We start from the raw sequence: 18,953 nt of genomic DNA on the forward strand, positions 1-18,953 counted from the left end.
CTATTTCCATAGCCAACCAGATTACATTCAGTTTCTCATATGCTTGTATCTTACAGCATTTAAGTGACATTTTGAGTCAGGTTTGTTTTAATGAAAAAGTGCATATTAAGCATAGCATAATGATTTTTTTATTATTTTATTTTAATTTAATTTTTTTTTAACCTAGAGGTTCATAGCATTATTCGTGAGCTACTTCTAAATACTTCCAACAACAAGTATAACTGCGTTCCTTTAACTGAAATTATTTAAAATGTACTCTAAAACACATGACCCAAAGAGGTCTACTTCATGAGCTTAACTGTCAAGATACTTTCCTTACAAACTATAGTGTAACCTAATATAAACCTTTATCATCCTTATCATCACTTTCATCACAAGAACTGGTATGAACCTACTCATATTACAAAGTTACTAATAATGAAGTGGAGTGCACAGTGAAAACTTAATCCAAAATTTCAGCTGTGTGGTATTTCATACAATACAGAGACATTACAATGAAATAAGCCCTGTTTTAACACAGTTATTGAAGGATTACAAATTCTGTTTCACTGCCACTATCATCACTTGTGCCTGCTTAGCAGCTCACTGTGTATATTCTCCTCCTTTAAACACCATTTGAACTTGTGAAAGGCCAGCATGGGATGGAAAGGCAAACTAGTCTTCTGCTACACCAGATAGCAAACATGGACTTTAGTAAATTAGATCAAACAGCTTTGAAGTCTTCATAGAATCAAAGAATAATAGAATGGTTTGGGTTGGAAGGGACCTTAAAGACCACCTAGTTCCAACCTCCTGCCATAGGCAGGGACAACTCCCACTAGACCAGGTTGCCCAAAGCCCCATCCAACCTGGTCTTGAATGCTTCCAGAGATGGGGCATCTACAACTTCTCAGGGCAACCTGTTCCAGTACCTCATCACCCTTAAAGGAAATAATTTCTTCCAAATATCTAACCTAAATCTACCCTCTTTTAGTTAAAAGCTATTACCCCTTGTCCTATAACGACACTACCTGACATAGAGTCCCTCCCCAGGCTTCCTGTAGGCCCCCTTTAATTACCAGAAGGCTGCTATAAGGTCTCCCCAGAGCCTTCTCAAGATAGAACAACCTCAACTCCAGCCTGTCTTCATAGGAGAGGTGCCCCAGCCCTCTGATCATTTCTGTGGCCCTCCTCTAGACTTGTTCTAATAGGTTCATGTACTTCTTGTGCTGGGATCCCCAGAGCTGAATGCAGTGCTCCAGGTGGGGTCTCACAAGAGCAGACTAGAGGAGGAGAATCACATCCCTCAGCCTGCTGTCCACGCTGCTTTTGATGCAGCCCAGGATATGGTTGGCTTTCTGGGCTGCAGGCACACATTACCAGCTCAAGTCGAGCTTCTCATCAACAAGCAACCCCAAGTCCTCTTCAGAGCTGCTCTCAATCCACTCATCGCTCAGCCTGTATTTGTGCTTGGGATTGCCTTGACCCATCTGCAGGATTCTATATAATAATATATATAATAATTCTATATAGTACTCTGCTACAATAACACATACACTTTCCATATATTTTGGGACAAATATTATTAAGACAGACTAAAGTATTTCAGATAGCCCAACATGTAATCTTTTTAGAAATTGTGGAGCTCTCTGCCACAATTCAAAGGAGTACCAAGCTAGCCTACACAGCAAATTCCTTCCTGTCTTTCCCAATGTATTAGTAGCTCAGACTTATTAAAGACAACTTTCTCACCACAGCTCTGAAGAAGTATATGGGAAGGGCGTATTTTTTTTATTATTCTTTCTTTCTTTCTTTCTTTTTTTCTCTATTACTTACAAATCTTAGCTTTTCCAAACAGCAAATCTTTGCACACCCTGTGGGCATCCAGCATCTGTAACTGCAGCTCCATGGCTGTGAAGCGAGGGCTCCCTGCACATGTTGCATGGGAGCCCTTGCTTTCATACCGCATGCTACAAATGCATTTTTCTCTGTCACCTACAGCTACGGCAACTAGAGGCAAACACAAACAGTGGAAGCAGCAGAACACATGTCCATAAAAGATCCTCAGACTGCAACCCAAAAGATGGGCTGCCAGATGGAAGAGATTAAGTTTGAATATGCTAACGAAGAGGAACAAGCCTGAAGGCATGGGGGAAGGGGAAAAAGTTGTTTGGAAAAAGAGGTGGGTCACAGAACTGGAGGGATGCCAGAGAATCCATAGTCTTTGTAATACTGGGAAACTGCGTATAAAAGAGAAGGAACTGATGATCTATAATTGTAAGAATTAGCTCTATTCTATTTTCTGTAACTTATTTTAAAGAGAAAACCACATTCTTTTCAGAGTCTGGAATTATGACTATGTTTTGACAAAAGAGGAAAAAATGTACATTGGAAACGCATATAAAAATTTTCCCTAATATTTAATATGAAGAACAGAAATTCTGTAAAATAAAAAAGTATGTAAAAGAAAACTTGAAATACAAAAACCAAACCAAAACAAAAGCACCACAACCACCACCAACAACAAAAAACACAAAACAACAACAACAAAACAACAAATTATTACTTATGTAATATGTATTAGACAAAAAGTATAAGCTAAAATATAAATCTGTCTGCCAGAAGATCTAAGTCATAAAAGACTTCTGTAACAACAACAGAGGAAATACTGCGTATCAACAGATACACTAATTGTATTAGTGTGAAGTTTTTCTGACTGTGCTTGAAACAGAAACAGTGCCTGCTGGTTGTAGCAAGATTGTGAGGCAGGTATTCAAAAATCCCATCCCACACTATAATGAGTAAAATAAAATTAAGCCGTGATGTACCTGATTGGAAACAAATATCAGAAGTTTTAATTAACATAACTACTCTACACATGCAGAAAGGCTTTTTTTTGGTTAAAAAATCATGAAGTATTTATTATTAATTATTATTATTATTATTATTATTATTATTATTATTATTATTATTATTATTTCAAATAGCATGCTAGAGACTCCCAGAAGAAAAAAATGTTAAAAAAGAATAATACTAATAAGCCTAAAAACTGGAAATACCAGCATGGGGAATAAAGATGCTTATAAACTTAAGAGACATCTAATGCAATGAAAATTTTAAAGACGGTAAAAATGTTACAAATAAACATTAAAAAAAATCTTTAGGCATTTTAATAAACAACAACATTTGTTTTCCTAAGTACACACGCAAAAGGATTATCATTGTTACATATCAGGAGAACACTTTGCAGAGTTTCATAGCAGAAGGGAAAGATGTCTTTGAAAAAGACCTTACCATCTAAATAGAAGGATGCTAAATATTCAGGGAAATGCGGCTAGTATTTAATCTTTTAGTAGTTTTTTTATGCATATAAGGTTGAGTAACTCTATTTTTGTGTGAGAAGTTTCATACTGTAACTTTGTGAAAGAATTTGGGTGAATGTGTCCTAGGAAAGTCACATGGATGATACACGTTGGAAGCAGGGCTCCAAGGCTTAGGATATGCGTACAGTGTGATGAAGCTATGTTCACAAACCAGTGAGGTGACATAGCAGCAGAAATACAAGGTATGAAGAACATGCAAAGCAAGTGAAGAGCACTGGTAATAAATACTGGCGTATGGTGATGAAACTGAAGTTGTGTCAGTGGGCAAATAAGGCATGCCTCTTCAGTTGCTTAGGGATAGCATTTCTTGGGGGATGGCCACTGTCTTTTTCTCTGCTTTTTGCAATCATTGCAGCAAACTAGCATGGGTAGGAAGGAGAGAGGAAGTAACAGAGCTGCCTGCTAATTTGAAAGCAGGTGGTGTCCTGGTTACTGACAGCTAGAGGAAGTAGTGTGGAGTGCCCAGCAGTCCAGCTAGATGACTTAAATCCCTGCAGCATGGCTAGAAGGCATGCCAGGGAAACCTTATGCAGAAGTGTCATGAGATGTGAGAGTTGTACCTTGTCTGTAGGGCTGCCAAAAAGTGAAAAATGAAAACAAGAAGAGAGGTGAGACAGGAACAACTGGTGAAATGTGAGCAGAAATGTAGACAGTCGAAGTCAGAACACTACAAATGAGGAAGGAAATGGACTTGGTAGGAAAGTCTAGAATTAGGCAGTGAGGAATTTCAAAAAGAAAAGTAATAGGATCTAACCAATAGACAATTTTCATTGGAGTAATCTTACTGGAGTAGGAGTGAAACAGAACAGATGAAAAGGTTTCTTCCAGACATATTTTCTGTGATACTGTGAAATGGGAAACTATAAAGACAACAGATTGGGAGGCAAAGAAATTGAGACGTGTAGATGAAAGGTTTGAAATGTAATTATTGACCGGTGAGGAAAAAACAACAAGTTGGAAAAAAATGGATGAGTAGTAAGTTTATAAGGAATAGAGATGTGAGAAGAAAACCAATGACTATAGAAACTAGAAGAGAAATAACTGTGAAAGTGGATGAGATAAGAGAAGTATACGCAAATAATAAAAACAACCACTATATACAGGTGCAAGAAATTGAGTTAAAAAATATCTGAAGGATTTTGATGTTAATACCAGTGGTTACCCAATCTTAAGAGTACATACTATCATAAAGATAACTTACAGTAAATTTTCCTTTCTTGCTGTCTGCCATTACACCCTGGTTGTTGCTTCTAACATTGTTAATTGCTGAGCTACTCAGTTCCTTCCTAACAGTAAATCTTGCTATGCATTATCAAGGCTGTTCCATGTGAAGAAGAGATTGTAAGGGCAATTGAGATTGTGGAAAATGAAAAATATATTTGAATTACTCTTCTACCACGTTGGCTGGGATTGCTGTAAGGGTGCTCTTCATCTGTAAATCCTGTATGCATGGAGATAGTGTCATAATGACTAGCATCACCAACTAATGGGCTACAGCTTTCCTAAAAGTTAATGATAGATAAAATAGCTGTTTACTCTCTTGGATGGATTCATGATGAAGATATTAGATTACAAAGAACAAAACCTCTCTTTCTTTATTTTCTTTCAGCCCTTTGAGAATATCAGTGTCTAAACTTTTCAAATTAATTATTAAAAGGAATATTTAGTTTGTCTGAAGTTAATTTCATCTGTTACCATTTCACTGATCCATATAACTTTGTTGGGTCTCACCTAAATTTTTCTCAATATGCCTAATCTAAAGCTGACTGGAGTCAACACAAGCACCCTCACCACCATCAACAGGCTTCAAATCAATTGTTTTCAGATTCATTCATTTTAAAGAAGCTTTTATAGATTTATAGATTTTGGTACATACTCTTTCTTCACCTCTTTATTAATTTCTAATAAGTACATTAAAGAAATTGTATTACAGAACCTTATCTGTTGAAAATGGCAACTCTGCTTTTCATTATACAAACTTTAGTAACTAAAAACTTGAACATGAATGAAGTCAACAGAAAACCTTTAATGATACTAGTGGTCCAGGATTTTTATGTTTGTTCTATTAACATTGAGCAATTACAAAATATAGTATCCCAGAAGCAAGTGATGGGTAGTTTAAGAAATTTAATTGAGTCCTGCTTTTTCCCCCACCCCACCGCCCAAGCCAAACAACAATGTTGTAAATCTATGAAACACAAATACTGATGTCTGTTAAAGTCTGCAGGTTATGAATTGCATTTGTCCTTCAGAAGTGCAAACATGTTCAGAACTTCTTCTTTCATATCTATTTAAAAACTTCTACCATTCTCTAGTCTCCAGCGGGAAACTTGAGGGTCAGCTAGATGTAATCTGCTGGTAAGTTGTGCTGCATGTATTAGCAGTTGTGTTAAAATTAATCATTTTTTCCCTTTTACTTTTAAATTTAAAGTTTGTAAAGTAATCTCAGAACTCCAAAGATCAACCCTAAACCTCACAGATATCCAGACTTAAAATTCACAGATTTCTGTAGTTCATTGGCTTTCATAAAAGTATTTCAAATTCACAAATCTCAAATTATTATAGATTATCTAACATATTCTTGAAAGCCCAGTATTTATCTAGACACATTATGCTGTAAATTTTGATGTATCTTGTTTAGCACTTCAAAATAATGAGGTTTAATTTTTTCATCAAGTGTAAAAACAGAAACTAAACTACTGATATTATTTCATATGACTTTTCTCCCCTCTCACTAAAAATAATTTCTAATCCACTACTAAATCTGTTCATTTAATTACAGTCATCTTAATTATTATTTTGAGGAAGTCTGTCAAAAGTCTTTTGCAAATCAAAATACTTTTAAATCAGCTGTAGATTCCTTTCCAATATTATTTTGTTGACATACTTTTGTAAATTCCCCTAAACTAGAAAGCCACATTTCTGTTACATAGACACAATGGATTTCCCACCTTACCATTTTGTAGTCACCTAGTATAATTTTACAGCTACAATTTAAATTACTATTTAATTTACCAATATTGAAAAAAGTCACACTGTTTTGAAGTTCTGAAGATGCAGGTACCAACTCATTTCATAGCATGCCAGATGATTTTAGTGAGACATTCCACTTTTTGTTAGCTTAACTTTCTTTGGAGCTCATAGAAAGCTATTTGGTTCTAACGATGTAGAACTGTAATTTAATTATCAAATTGATATTAGTATTATTAATATTTTTTTTTTTGGTATCTCTCCCTTTACAGAGATTCCCTTTTATTACCAGAAGAATGTTGGTGGTTCGGTGGGTGATTCCTAGAAAACACTGTAATAAATTGTTCCAAAGGAGTTCCGCAGAACCTTAGTAGTGCCAAAATACTCAATGCTCCATTTTCCCCAGTAAGAGCTAATAGCTAAGGTTTCTCTCAGAAACCTTACATTTCTAATTTTCACATAATTTCTTGTTAATTGTTTGTTTTGCGGCACTGTTTCTTGTAATTAGTTTGTGTTTGCCAATATCTAAACTTGTCTTTTACCTGCAGTAAGTAAAGTTCTAAAATTGTCTTTTTGCTTGCCTTTTCTGCTCATCAGATTAAAGCCTCCAATGTCATAACTCACAGGTTATCTCCAAAGTTAACTGTGATGCTGGGACTAACCATTCATTTACAACACTGGTGTGTAGATGGACAGATACACACACATTCTGATGAGACTCCAGATAGTTACTATATCTCATAGTTGAGACTGATTTTTCCTCCCTTCACATGTATCGGAACTTACTGTAATGTTTTCATACTTGTTGTAAATCCTGAATAAATTCCTGCAGCATTATGCAAAAGCTATCATTGACTTGAAAGAGTTTTTGGATCATATGGTAAAAAAAAACTACTTCTCTGTTCTGTTTGATTCAATGGTTTTCCACCTTCTTCATTTATATCAGCTATAACTCCTGCTCCTGGTTTCAAATTACTAGTACAATATAATTATTAAATATATATATATATATATAAAGTTATATATAACTTTGAAATAAGTGTGAAATAGAGCACAGATAAACCAAAAGTGGGTAACAGAAAATACTGCAGGTAATCATCACAAAAGTAGCAGAAGAGTCACCTTTGAAAAGCAAAATAAACTGCTATCACAACTTCTCTCCTATGATCATATTACTAATGTTCTTACATTAATAATGAAGGACAAAGCTGAGATGAACAGAGAATTGGCTACTCATAAGAAAACTCTCAAACTCCCGCAACTTTTATGACTTAATTTGGGTGAAAAAAATAAGAACACTCAAGTTCAAAAGATGAAAAATAGAAAGGGGAAGCTGAAAATAGAAATCTCTCCAGATGTACAAATTTTCAGTTAGAAACGAAATCAGAAAGGAAAGTTTTGTAGGTAGGTGCAAAAGGGAAGATGTGGTAATAGAGATGTTTTTAGTTATGATAGTACCCCAAGCACAAAGTTCTAAGGCAGTTAATTTCTAGATGATATAGCCAGATAACTTGTCTCTGATCAACAGGAAAGTTTATATAAAATGCAGACAATTTGTAAAGGGCTTGGGAATCTTGGGTATATTGCAAAGAGTCTGAATGATGGAAAGAACAAACTGATCACGAAAACAGACTAAGAAGGGCTAAAAATTAGCTTGATTGTCTAGATTTGTTTATTTATTTATTTTTAAGCAACCTTGGTTCCCCAGATTGAATTTTTCTTTCTGGAATGCCTGCTTTATTGTTGAGCAGTAGTAAATTTATACCAAGAGGCAGTGATTTCAGGAAAAGAAGGTTAAACATAAAGCTATATGGGGAAAAAAAAAGAGAGAGACAAAAATATATGAGCCAAATACGGCTTAGAAAATTAGCAATGGAGATGACAATAACTTAAATGTCTATGAAGTAAAACTAAAGGTATTTTTTTAATTATTAAATAGATTTAGCATAAAATATAAATTTAAAAGAATAGAAGATAACTTTGGCAAATCTATCAAAATCCTTATGCACATTAGTAGGACACTACATGTAGTATAGCTAGATGAAAGAATTCAGTTTTCCCCAATTTCAGTTTTATGTTCAGTTACTTTTAAGTTAATCCATTGACACTGAATGAACAACTGAGGCAGCTTAAAAATATAAATTCTCAGTGTTTGACTTGCCAGAATCACCATAGTGGGTTTTGTTTGTTTGCTTTTGTTTTTGTTTTTGTTTTTGTTTTTGTTTTTAATAACAAAAAATCATTTATAAAAGAATGCAATTGCACTGAATTCTAGGAATAACAAATTGTATCCCCTGAAACAGTAAAATGCAAGAAATTTTAAGGTTACTGAAAATAATGCACATGATAACATTACTTTTTAAGAAAACAAAAACTAAATAGTTGGAACAGCATTCTGTGGTTTAACTCAGATCTCTATTTTAGAACTCTTCTTCTATTTCAGACTGTCATCACTCCAAAAAATTAAAAAAAAAAATAAAGTTTCAAATAAATGGTAATTTGAGTCAAATTCACTTTTGGAAGATGTTTAGAAGCAATATAGAGTATTTTAGGACATTTTTATTTTTAGTGTACTTCTAGTGTCATGTCATCTCGGCACAGTAGCATACTTAGTAAGATTTCGTAAATATCATGATGCCACATTACAACTAGTTAGTATGAATGGTGAAATGAGGTTGCCTTTCTCTTTCTTAACTTACTGCAAAAATACAGACAGAATAGTTTAGACTAGAAGCATAATTGGAGATGTCAAAGATAAAGTACAATGTATGTACCTGCTAAGTTCACGTCAAGTGTGTGGCTTTTCTTATACATAAGGTAGAAATATCTCTAAGTTTTACTGACACAAAAATCAAAGAAAAAGTATATTGCAAATGATCTTCCAATTTAAATTAAAAAAAAATGTATCTTTTATATTTTGGCTGTTATGTCTGTTATAATGTCACACTGAAAATATACTTATGCACTCCTGATGTGAAGAAATTAAACATGACAACTAAAATTAAATTTCAAAATGAAAAATTGTGAAGGTTTTTATTCATTTCAAAAAACTAAAAGTAAAAATGGAAGATATTTTCATAGGAACTTACTCCATCACATTTTTTTTTTTTTTACCAAAAGATTTAACTAAATTACTGTTTTCTGATTTAAAAAAGTTTAAAAACAAAATTTTTATTCAACTCGTATTCTGTTTGTACAAGTATACCACCTGCTGGTAGCAATATTATTTAGCTTCTGAAATATCTTGTGTGTAAAACAACAGACAAATAAAAGTGCCTGCCCTCTGAACACAATAAACAGGAATCCTCAGAAATAGGAAAACTTTTTGGCAAAATAGTCTTGAAAAAACATTGCCATTTTACCACAATAATTCCATAAGAAACATCACAGGATATATCTTAAGTAAAAAGCTGATTCAATAAAATAAATGGAAAAAGTTTTATGGCAACTACTGATTTTGCCATAAAGTTGCTGTTTTTGAACAATGTTAACTTTAATAGATAAAGTTCTTATGATACTACCTAAAGTATAAAATTAAAGTTTGCTTTTTTTTAAAAAATTAAGTATTCAATGCAGTTTATACCTTTGACTTTAAACATTAAAAATTCTTTCAGCATCAATTCTGTAGAGTGCATTTGTCTGATACTACACCTCATTACTTCTGTTCAGTTTTTCGGCCAAGAATATGAAAGTACATTTTCAGTCAGAAGCAGAAGCACTCAATTCCATCTCATGAAGGCGAAGAGTTGGTTGCAGAAACACCACATAAACTGGTGTTATGACCATTGGAAAGTAAAGAACACTTTCTTGTAGTTATACTTTGTCTCTAATGTAGCATCTTATTCTCTGACTCCCTTCTTGCACAGAAATTCCCCCCTCCAAACAAATAAACAAACGAAGAAAATAAACCAAACCAATAATAACTCCATAAAAAGCCAAACCTTGCTTGTCTAATTGTTTTCTAGTGGTGTTTGCTTTCAGGTTTAGTACTGAAAAGGCAAGACAAAAGAAGAATCTCATTGAGACACCCTCCTTCTTTTGCACTCTGCATGAGTGCTGTCTTCTCTGTTTATGCAAGTGATAGGATATTTTGCTTCTGAGTGAAATTAACACTACCAGACTCTTTATAAAGGTTTTTCCTAACTTTCCTGAAAAAAATAAAAAATAAAAATCCATTCTCATTTTGAATTCTGAATGGCAATAACATTTCATTACATTCTGTTAAAAAAACAAACAGGTAACATAAGCAAAGCTGGAGGTTATCACTGGGGTCCCTCCTCTACAAAAGTACTATACTGTCCACATCAGCACACCACAGATGTTCTGAGATTTTGCATATGTTCTGATGAAGCAGACACCTTTTACAAGAACATTTTTTTTCCACCACTGCTGTATTTCAAGAGATTTTTACCTGTCATATTAAAAATAATATATATTAAATTTTGAGTTTCTCAAAAAAAAAAAAAAAGCTAGATTTTTGTGACTTATCTTCAATTCTAGAAGAGTTAAACAGAGTTAAACACTAGATAAAAGTTGCTTCAGTTAAGGTTACTGTGACTGAACAACTGAAAAAATATTCCCAAGCTTTCAAAGTGGGCATCCATTGGTGCCATTGGTTTATTTAAAGGTCAAACACTAAAGGCTCCAATTTATAAGTAGTGATAACTGACTGCAGAAGTGTCTGCTCTATTCCAAATACACACTGAGATACCTGAATTTCATGTGGAAGAAACACTGAAGAAGCTACTGATTACAGTAGCTGATTACCTATAAATTACAGTCCAGTATCAAAAAGCAAACAAGTAATGACTTGTTCAAAAATCTAGAGCTGTGCTTTCAACATACACAGAAGGATTGGGGTAGACAGCTAGGACTGATTATCTCTTCAGTCACTCCTGTTCATGAATCACAGCTTAAAGTCAACAGCATCCAGGAACAGAAATTTTGTCCCTCAAAATCTTTAATCAGAAGGAAAAAAAATTGTTGTATCTAGATATTTTTAAAGTGTTATTCTAAAACTAAGGCACACAGCTTCAAGCTTTTTTTTTTTTTTTTTTTTAAATACACTATTTCTTAAAAACCCGTAATGAATTACTGTTTAAAACCTCTATAAATTATTCAAGTTGCAACTGTTTAAAAAAAGCTAACTTATAAAACTGGCAATGAGATGAAGTAATTAGCTTCCTTGAAGCCTGTCAACCAACAGCAACAGTAATCAAAGCCTAATAAGTAAATAATAAAGTTTTACCTAAGCAATTATTTTAATTTCTGTCATGCAGAGCTGTTTATTAAATTTTTAAAAAATGCTGATTCAAGCTTGGTAATCAGATATCTTTGAAATCAAAATTTATAAGTCTGAAATTTTACACTTCTGGTGAGTATTTTTTTATATTATTATTTTTATTTTTTAGGATAGACTTCTTTTTCCTCCTAAGTATCATATGGAAGTACAGAATAAATTAAGACAAGGCACACAGATCTACCTTTAAATGTATTATTGTTCTTAATAATTGAAACAAAAACCATGTTGGCCCAAATAGTGGAAAGATCCTGACTAGTGCATAAAAAGTATTACTATCCACACAAGCAACTTGTGTTGATAAAATAAACATTTGCCAAGTAGCATAGCTATAGAATTTTAACAGAGGCTATGTTTACTATACTATCAAATAAATGCCGAAGTGATCTTAATTTTGAATTTAATTTTATTTTTGTTGTTTGGAATATTTGTAAAAACTAAGAAACTAGCTTGGCAAGCAAATCAAAACTGTTCTATTTATACTTTATTTCTGATAATCAAGACGTTCTTTAGAAGTATAGAAACAGTCTTCTATAAAACATCCCAAAATATACCAGCATGACCTAATGATTTATTTTTGGCTCTGCAAAACTCATGGGAGAAGAAGCAGACATGACATAAAAAAAAAAAAAAAAAAAGGACAACATAGAAAGAAAACTGAATTCTCTGTCTTGAAAAAAATCCCTATTTTTGTGGGTTTTGAGAAACAAGCACTGAAGACTTTAAGGAACCTTTGCATACAAAGCATTTGACTATGCATGAACCTAAATATAATTTTTCATTTTTTTCTTCCTTTTAACCACTTAATCTGTTAAATAATTATGGAACAATCATTAGACATAGATGATTTTTCCCTTGTCTGTAATACAAATATGTAACTTATGGGCCGTATGTATTCTTCTGCATTTTCCATATACTTTCATTGTTCAGTTGATAATGTATGGTATGACTTCCTATATGAATATGCTTTACAATTAAAATATAGAATATGTATTTGGCTATATTTGGCTGTATGTTCTTAAATATATACTATAGTTAAAGATGTGTCAGTAGCAGTACATACATATAACATAATATGATTTATAAATAATATATGTAATAATACATATATAATAACCTAATCAAAAGGAATTATAATCCTCAACTTTGCTAATTCAGCTGATTTCATCCTGTACATGTTCACTGGGCAAGTGTTTATTTATTTATTTAGGATTTTCTTGCCATAGTTTGCATAGAAGATCAGAAGTGAGAACAGCATGTCAAATCCATCTATTATACCAGAAGGGAAAGCTGACTGACTGGATCAGTACTGAGGCAGACACTTAATGGAGGAAGGAATCACGCACCTGGAAACAGAAGGATGTGCTCTCCATTCAAAGCATGGGTAGCCAAATTTCCTGATCCAAGAAAGGAAAAAATCAAAACTCTTCACAACTGTGATATGCAAGCAACAAGATGAGAAGAGACAAAATTATAGCATTTCAAAAGTAGGAAGAAGAGAGACAAGACAGAACTGGACTCAGTCTTTCAAGGCAACTTGGTGATGGCATTTTTTTGCTTACTTTCTCCAAGCTATACATCTGCATCACCCAGAATACTGTTTGCCAAACTTTGTGGGACATGAACCCTGGGAAGGAGCTACTCTTAAAGTGCTGAAAAGTCACACACGGTTTAAGAGCATGCGTGCATGGTGCAGGTTATGTTAGCCTCCGAGGTTGTCCAATTTCTAATGACCAACTTGAGGTAATATATGGTCTGTTCTCTCCGTCTTTCATTACTTTCATTCTTTCAGAACTTCTTGCTTCATTTAGCTGCTCCAGATTTCTTCTGTGTAGCTCAACAGAAATTATGTTTGAAGATGCTGTGAACTTGACTATCACCTATTTTTGGAAACTGCTTTTCCTAAAAGGACCAAACTGCCTATGACCTGGTAGAATTTGTTTTCATTCCTTGCAATCTGGGAGGCACAGTTCAAGAAGTTAATGCTAGCAACTGACAGCTGCAATTTACTGGAAGATTAAGGTTGTCAAATTATGCCAATTGATAGCTGAGTTGAGTTTCTTTTATCTAACTTAAGATGTCAACATTATTGACGTTTAACTAATCAACCCAGGACCATTTCATAGGCAATGGAAAGAACTAGTTGCAACTTGGGGTAAGGTAGGTGATAGGTATCCTGCTGCTCTTGTCTCATATAACAAAGGTCTCAACATTAGAGAAAGTAAAAATCTGGGCTTCTCACAAAAGAATCTGGCATCTAAGACTTGAGTTGAATTGTCAAGGGAAGGATTGGGTCAGAAAATTCACATGACTGAGTGAAATCTAAGAGCCAGGATAGAGAAAATGAGAATTATAGGCTGTATGAATCCAGTTAAATGAGAGAATTGGAGAAAGTGATCGATTGACTTGTCTTAATCTTGTATTCCTACAAGTACAAGTTACTTGGAGGTGTCTTTTCATCACCTGATTGACGTGCTACAGGGAATCCTGAAACATACAATAGACAAAAGCTCACAGAAGTCATCTCTGTATAAATTAAAATAATTTTAAAGATCTTCTTTGAAGAACTCTTACAGAATGGGGTTATGTTTTTATTGCTGTAAAATATCAGTGAAGAAGCAGAGGGTCAGCATTAAAAATCCTCAAATTTAGACTTTAATTGCCTCACTAGAAAAGAAATTGAGTTGATACAAAATAATGAACACAAAATTATATAAATTCAAGAAATAAAAATAAAAGCTGATAGTTTTTAAAAGTCAGAATATGTTAATAGAGCAATTCAGAAAGCCTAAATACTTAAATATTCTTTATTATGCATAATAATATGTTTAAAAATCAACATTATTTTGGACAGCGAATCTGTGGTGGAATATATACATATTTTTAAAGAAAAAAATAATTGAGGATTAATTCTAAAAAGTAGTTAAACAAATATGAATCTATCGGTGATTCCATTCAATTCAACAACATATTTAAAACTAGACATGGTTCAGGACATATTTTAGGAGTTTAATTCCACTAAAATTTGAGAAAATGCCTTAAATTACAGGTAGAATATCAATGTATTTTCTGCACTACAGATTGAACACTGCTAGGCAAATATATATGGAAATTGCTTTTTATTGCATAAAAATAAGACTTCAGTTGATTTTTTAAAAATATTTTTCCTACTTTCTAAAACAGTTTGTTTTTTTTTTAAGAAGCAAACAATGCAACCAAGAAGCCAAACTAATAAAAAGTTTCTGATATATCTACTAAGAAGTGAATTGAATTAACAAAAGTGTGAAAAGCTAAAGCACTCAAATATTATTCAGTCTTTTATACAGAACATGTTAGTGATGTGGGTCCAAACTGCACATGTAAACAAAGGCACAATATGGAGCTAACATTGTTTTAATGGCTATCTCCTCCCACAGATTAGAAATACTAATTTGTGGACCAAGAAGCAAGCTGCTGTTTAACACGTTTGTTGATACTTGTGAATATCTGTGCAGCCTTCAGCATTGCTAACATGGTACAAATGAAACAGTAAAAACCTCTAAAAAGAAGTGGGCTTATCACATGCAGTACATCTGTATGGTGTTCAGGCTAAATGTGCCACTATGGCTGTAAAGCTCTGACTGGCACTTCTTCCAACTCTGAAAGGCCTTCGTCATTCAAAGAAACACAAGGTTCAGAATTGACTCTCAGTAATATACCTTTCTGAGACACTAATTTGCTAGAGTTTTATCAATTTCCAGTTAATAGTCGCAAATGCATACTCAGTCATTTCTTCCCTTAGGGCCTGCTCCGACATCATGAAAATGACTCATGGCACAGGACTACTCAGTCAGCCTTTAGAGTAGAAAGGTTCACAATAAAAACTGAAAATTCAAACAGAGAGTAGAAGGAAAATAGAGGGTACATTATGAAAAAGTGTTGGATGAAATGGTAACAGATAGCTTTTAAATAACATTTGGTATTTTCACTACAAAAGTTTATAAAAACTGCTTAATGAATATCTCCAAAAACATTTTTTTTTTTTTAACAGATCTTTGAATTTCAGCAAAAAGAAAGCAATCAGGTCAGAGCATTGCCTTTCTGATATTAAATGTTTTCCTGGCTTCAGTGAGATATAAGGTCTTGAAAAAAGTCTGTATTCTACTTCTGTTCTATAGCAGAATGCTGACAGCATACTAAAAGACCAAAACAAAATGCGCATAATGAAGTCACAATGCTTTGGTGATACTTAGAGCAGCAGTAGATCCAGCACCAGGACTATATGGAAACTTCTGGAAAGATGAAGAGGAATACCTTATTGCAGTCTCTCCCAAAACTCATTTTTTTGCCAAGAACCATTCAGTATTCAGGGTGTATGCACTAGGGGAAGAATGATGGTCACATTCACTAATTTTCAAGCTGTTAAATTTGGAAGCAAAATATTTTTTTCTTTGTACATTTCATGTGAAAATAAATAAATAAATAAATAACATTATTCAGCACAGTAAAATATGCATATAATTTAATTTCATCAAAATCCAAAGGCACCAGAATATGATTCACTATATAGAATTATGCCTGCAGTCTTCCTGAGATACATACCACACTCTGAAAGCCTGCCACAGTAAATCAAAATGTTTTTTTTTCAGGTTTTGACAAGGAAGTGTTCCTTTCACAAATACACATACCAATAATAATTAGTGCCGAGACTTTTACAGCTGATTTTGTCTGGAGTTAAATGCAATCATAGGAGAAAAGCTATGGCTAACACAACATGCTTCCTCCATGAATCAATGAAGTTTTGTGGAATGGAATGCTGTCAGCCTTTACTGATGATGTTTTCTCATTTTACGCTAGTAAAACATTAACTGGAATGTAAAGTGAAAAGTCTATATCTGTATGGCACAGGCCCAGACTCATCTCTAACCACATTACTCCAATTTATAATCCATGTGCTTACTATTTCTCCCATTTTGAAAATATTGAGTCAGTGTAGATGCATGGATTTGGTTGAGGAAGCTTTAGTTATTCCTGGTTAGCTTCCTAATGGCAATAAAGCTACAACCTGGCACATAGCAGATGGGTGAGAGTGGGCGGGGAGTGAGAGGGAAGCAGTACAGGTGTATGTCATTCTCTTTCTGGCTATTACACGAAGTAAAATAGCTCCAGCTGGACAGATTAACAAAGTCCTGCTCCAGAATAAGCTGCAGCCTGCTAGGGGAGCCTCCAGAAAGATGGAGAAGTCCATTTTCCACCTCCCCAGCTAAAGAACTGAACCATAGCTCAGAGGGGTATGATAGTGATCATGTGTGATAGTGATCATGATAGTGATGATATAGGGAATGGCATCAAGGTGGTGAATATGGACTCACTATTTCTCACAAGAAAGGACCTCAGGAGAATTTGCAGTTATCACACAACACATACAAAATAAATTAATTAGTACGAATAGTGTGAAGTAGTGAAATAGTCTGGTATCAGAAGTCTGATATCAGAAGATATCAGAACATGAGTTCTCAAATGGATTAGACATTTCCTTTCAAAGAGGGAAAAAAAACCTACAACCCATAAAACACCAAAAGTTATTAAATGCACGGATATCACCTCTGGCTCAGGAATTCCCTGCGCTACAAATTGCTGAAAGCTGAGAGTACATGCTGAGGGACAATCGTTATAAACTTACCTAGGGAAATACTTGTCTTCCCTAGGCCTCCTCCACTGGCAACCAACTGATATTAGATATTATTAGAGCAGCAGACTTGTAATGTGATACTTGTTGTTTGCCTTACCATTTTCCACTGTTATTTTTGGGCTAAGTCCTCGGTGGCATCAAAATAGTCCCATGTCAACTAAATTTCAGCCCAGTTGACTTTCTTCCTCAGGTTAACAGTGGTACTAGGCAATTCGTACCCTCACTCAGCTCACTAGTATAGGACAGCATTTTCTCAGCAAGAGGACTTTGGCTCTGTAATTCTTCAGAAGACATTCTTACATGTACAACGAAATTAATTTCTCTTGAAACATAACCTAGTTTCCAGTAAAAAAAAAAAGTTTATAAGCTTTTAATTTTTTTAAATGTCATCTAGTACTTACATTTACTGCCGTGTCAAAAAAGGTATTCTGATAAAGATGATTGATTTATAAGGCCAACCTCTTTTCAGTGGTTTGTGGGGACAGGACAAGGGGTAATGGCCACAAAATTGAGCACAGGAAGTTCCGCACCAACATGCGAAAGAACTTCTTCACGGTGAGGGTGACAGAGCACTGGAACAGGCTGCCCAGGGAGGTTGTGGAGTCTCCTTCTCTGGAGATATTCAAGGCCCATCTGGACGCCTACCTGGGCAGCCTGCTCTAGGGAACCTGCTATGGCAGGGGGGTTGGACCCGATGATCTCTTGAGGTCCCTTCCAACCCCTACAGTTCTGTGATCCTGTGATAACTTTAACATTTATTCTTCTGGAGTAAATTCAGTAAATATAACTGTAAACTCTTAAATAGGGAAAAAATAATATAAACAGGAAATAAATGAACCAAGTTTCCTCAATATTATGGTATTTTGCTACAACAGAAGAAAAATCACCCTAGTTACAAATCAACCAGTGAAATACAGACATTCCAGTTTCTTCTCTATATTGTTTTTAATCAACAATACTTTTTGTTGCTGCTTTTCAGAATGGGAATATTTATCAAATCACAAAGCAGCTATATAAGACAGTTAACATTTTATAAAATATATAGTTTAAGACCACTTATTGAAGGAATATTTTTTACTGCTAAATTGCATAGCTGGACTGCTAGAGAAATGTTATAAACAAAAACTCTCTTCAAAACTAAAAAGAAAAAGTGAATTACTTTTTTAGTATGTAACTAAAAATTGTGAAACAAAAACAAATGTGAAGTTAAACAAAAGAAAAAAAATCAGTATTCTCAGGGCAGCAGTTGATCCATTTAAAAAACACCACTTTATCTGTTCTCTTTTCCTTTGCAAAATCCAATAAACTGCCATTATATTCCTTTTAAATGGTTCCATTACAAGGATTCTATAACAACAGACTAATCTCTTGATAATTATAATAAATGCCTGTAATCAAAGCAGGAACCGTTTAAAATAAGGAGAAAGGCTGTTTTCCATCAAACTCATTGTAGTTCTGTGACCTTTGGAGCATTAAGCTACATCATACACTGCCACCTATAACTGCAGCAGAGCTTTCCTACCAATCCTGCTCAAATAAAAATAAAAAGGATGAGAGATCAATGGAAATGTGGATCGACACATGGTAAGAGTTCTTACTTTCCAGCTCTGAGCCTTGTAGAACATAAAAACCTCAGTTAACAAGATTCCAA

At 34.1% G+C, this 18,953-nt stretch overlaps 2 protein-coding genes across 14 annotated transcripts in view; one reads left to right on the forward strand and one right to left on the reverse strand.

Annotated features, from left to right (window-relative positions):
- The window catches only part of LOC308183024 (uncharacterized protein), a 40,494-nt gene extending 37,639 nt beyond the window's left edge, over window positions 1-2,855 (forward strand). Inside the window, exon 8 of the mRNA XM_080568531.1 lies at window positions 1,981-2,855. The gene's annotated coding sequence lies outside the window, so the exon portion shown is untranslated. The remainder of the gene's footprint in view (window positions 1-1,980) is intronic.
- NBEA (neurobeachin) overlaps window positions 1-18,953 on the reverse strand; it is a 518,392-nt gene that overhangs the window by 198,988 nt on the left and 300,451 nt on the right. The window lies entirely within an intron of this gene.

Source organism: Anser brachyrhynchus (genome assembly GCF_964034855.1).
Source record: "Anser brachyrhynchus genome assembly, chromosome: 1".
Classification (NCBI taxonomy): domain Eukaryota; kingdom Metazoa; phylum Chordata; class Aves; order Anseriformes; family Anatidae; genus Anser; species Anser brachyrhynchus.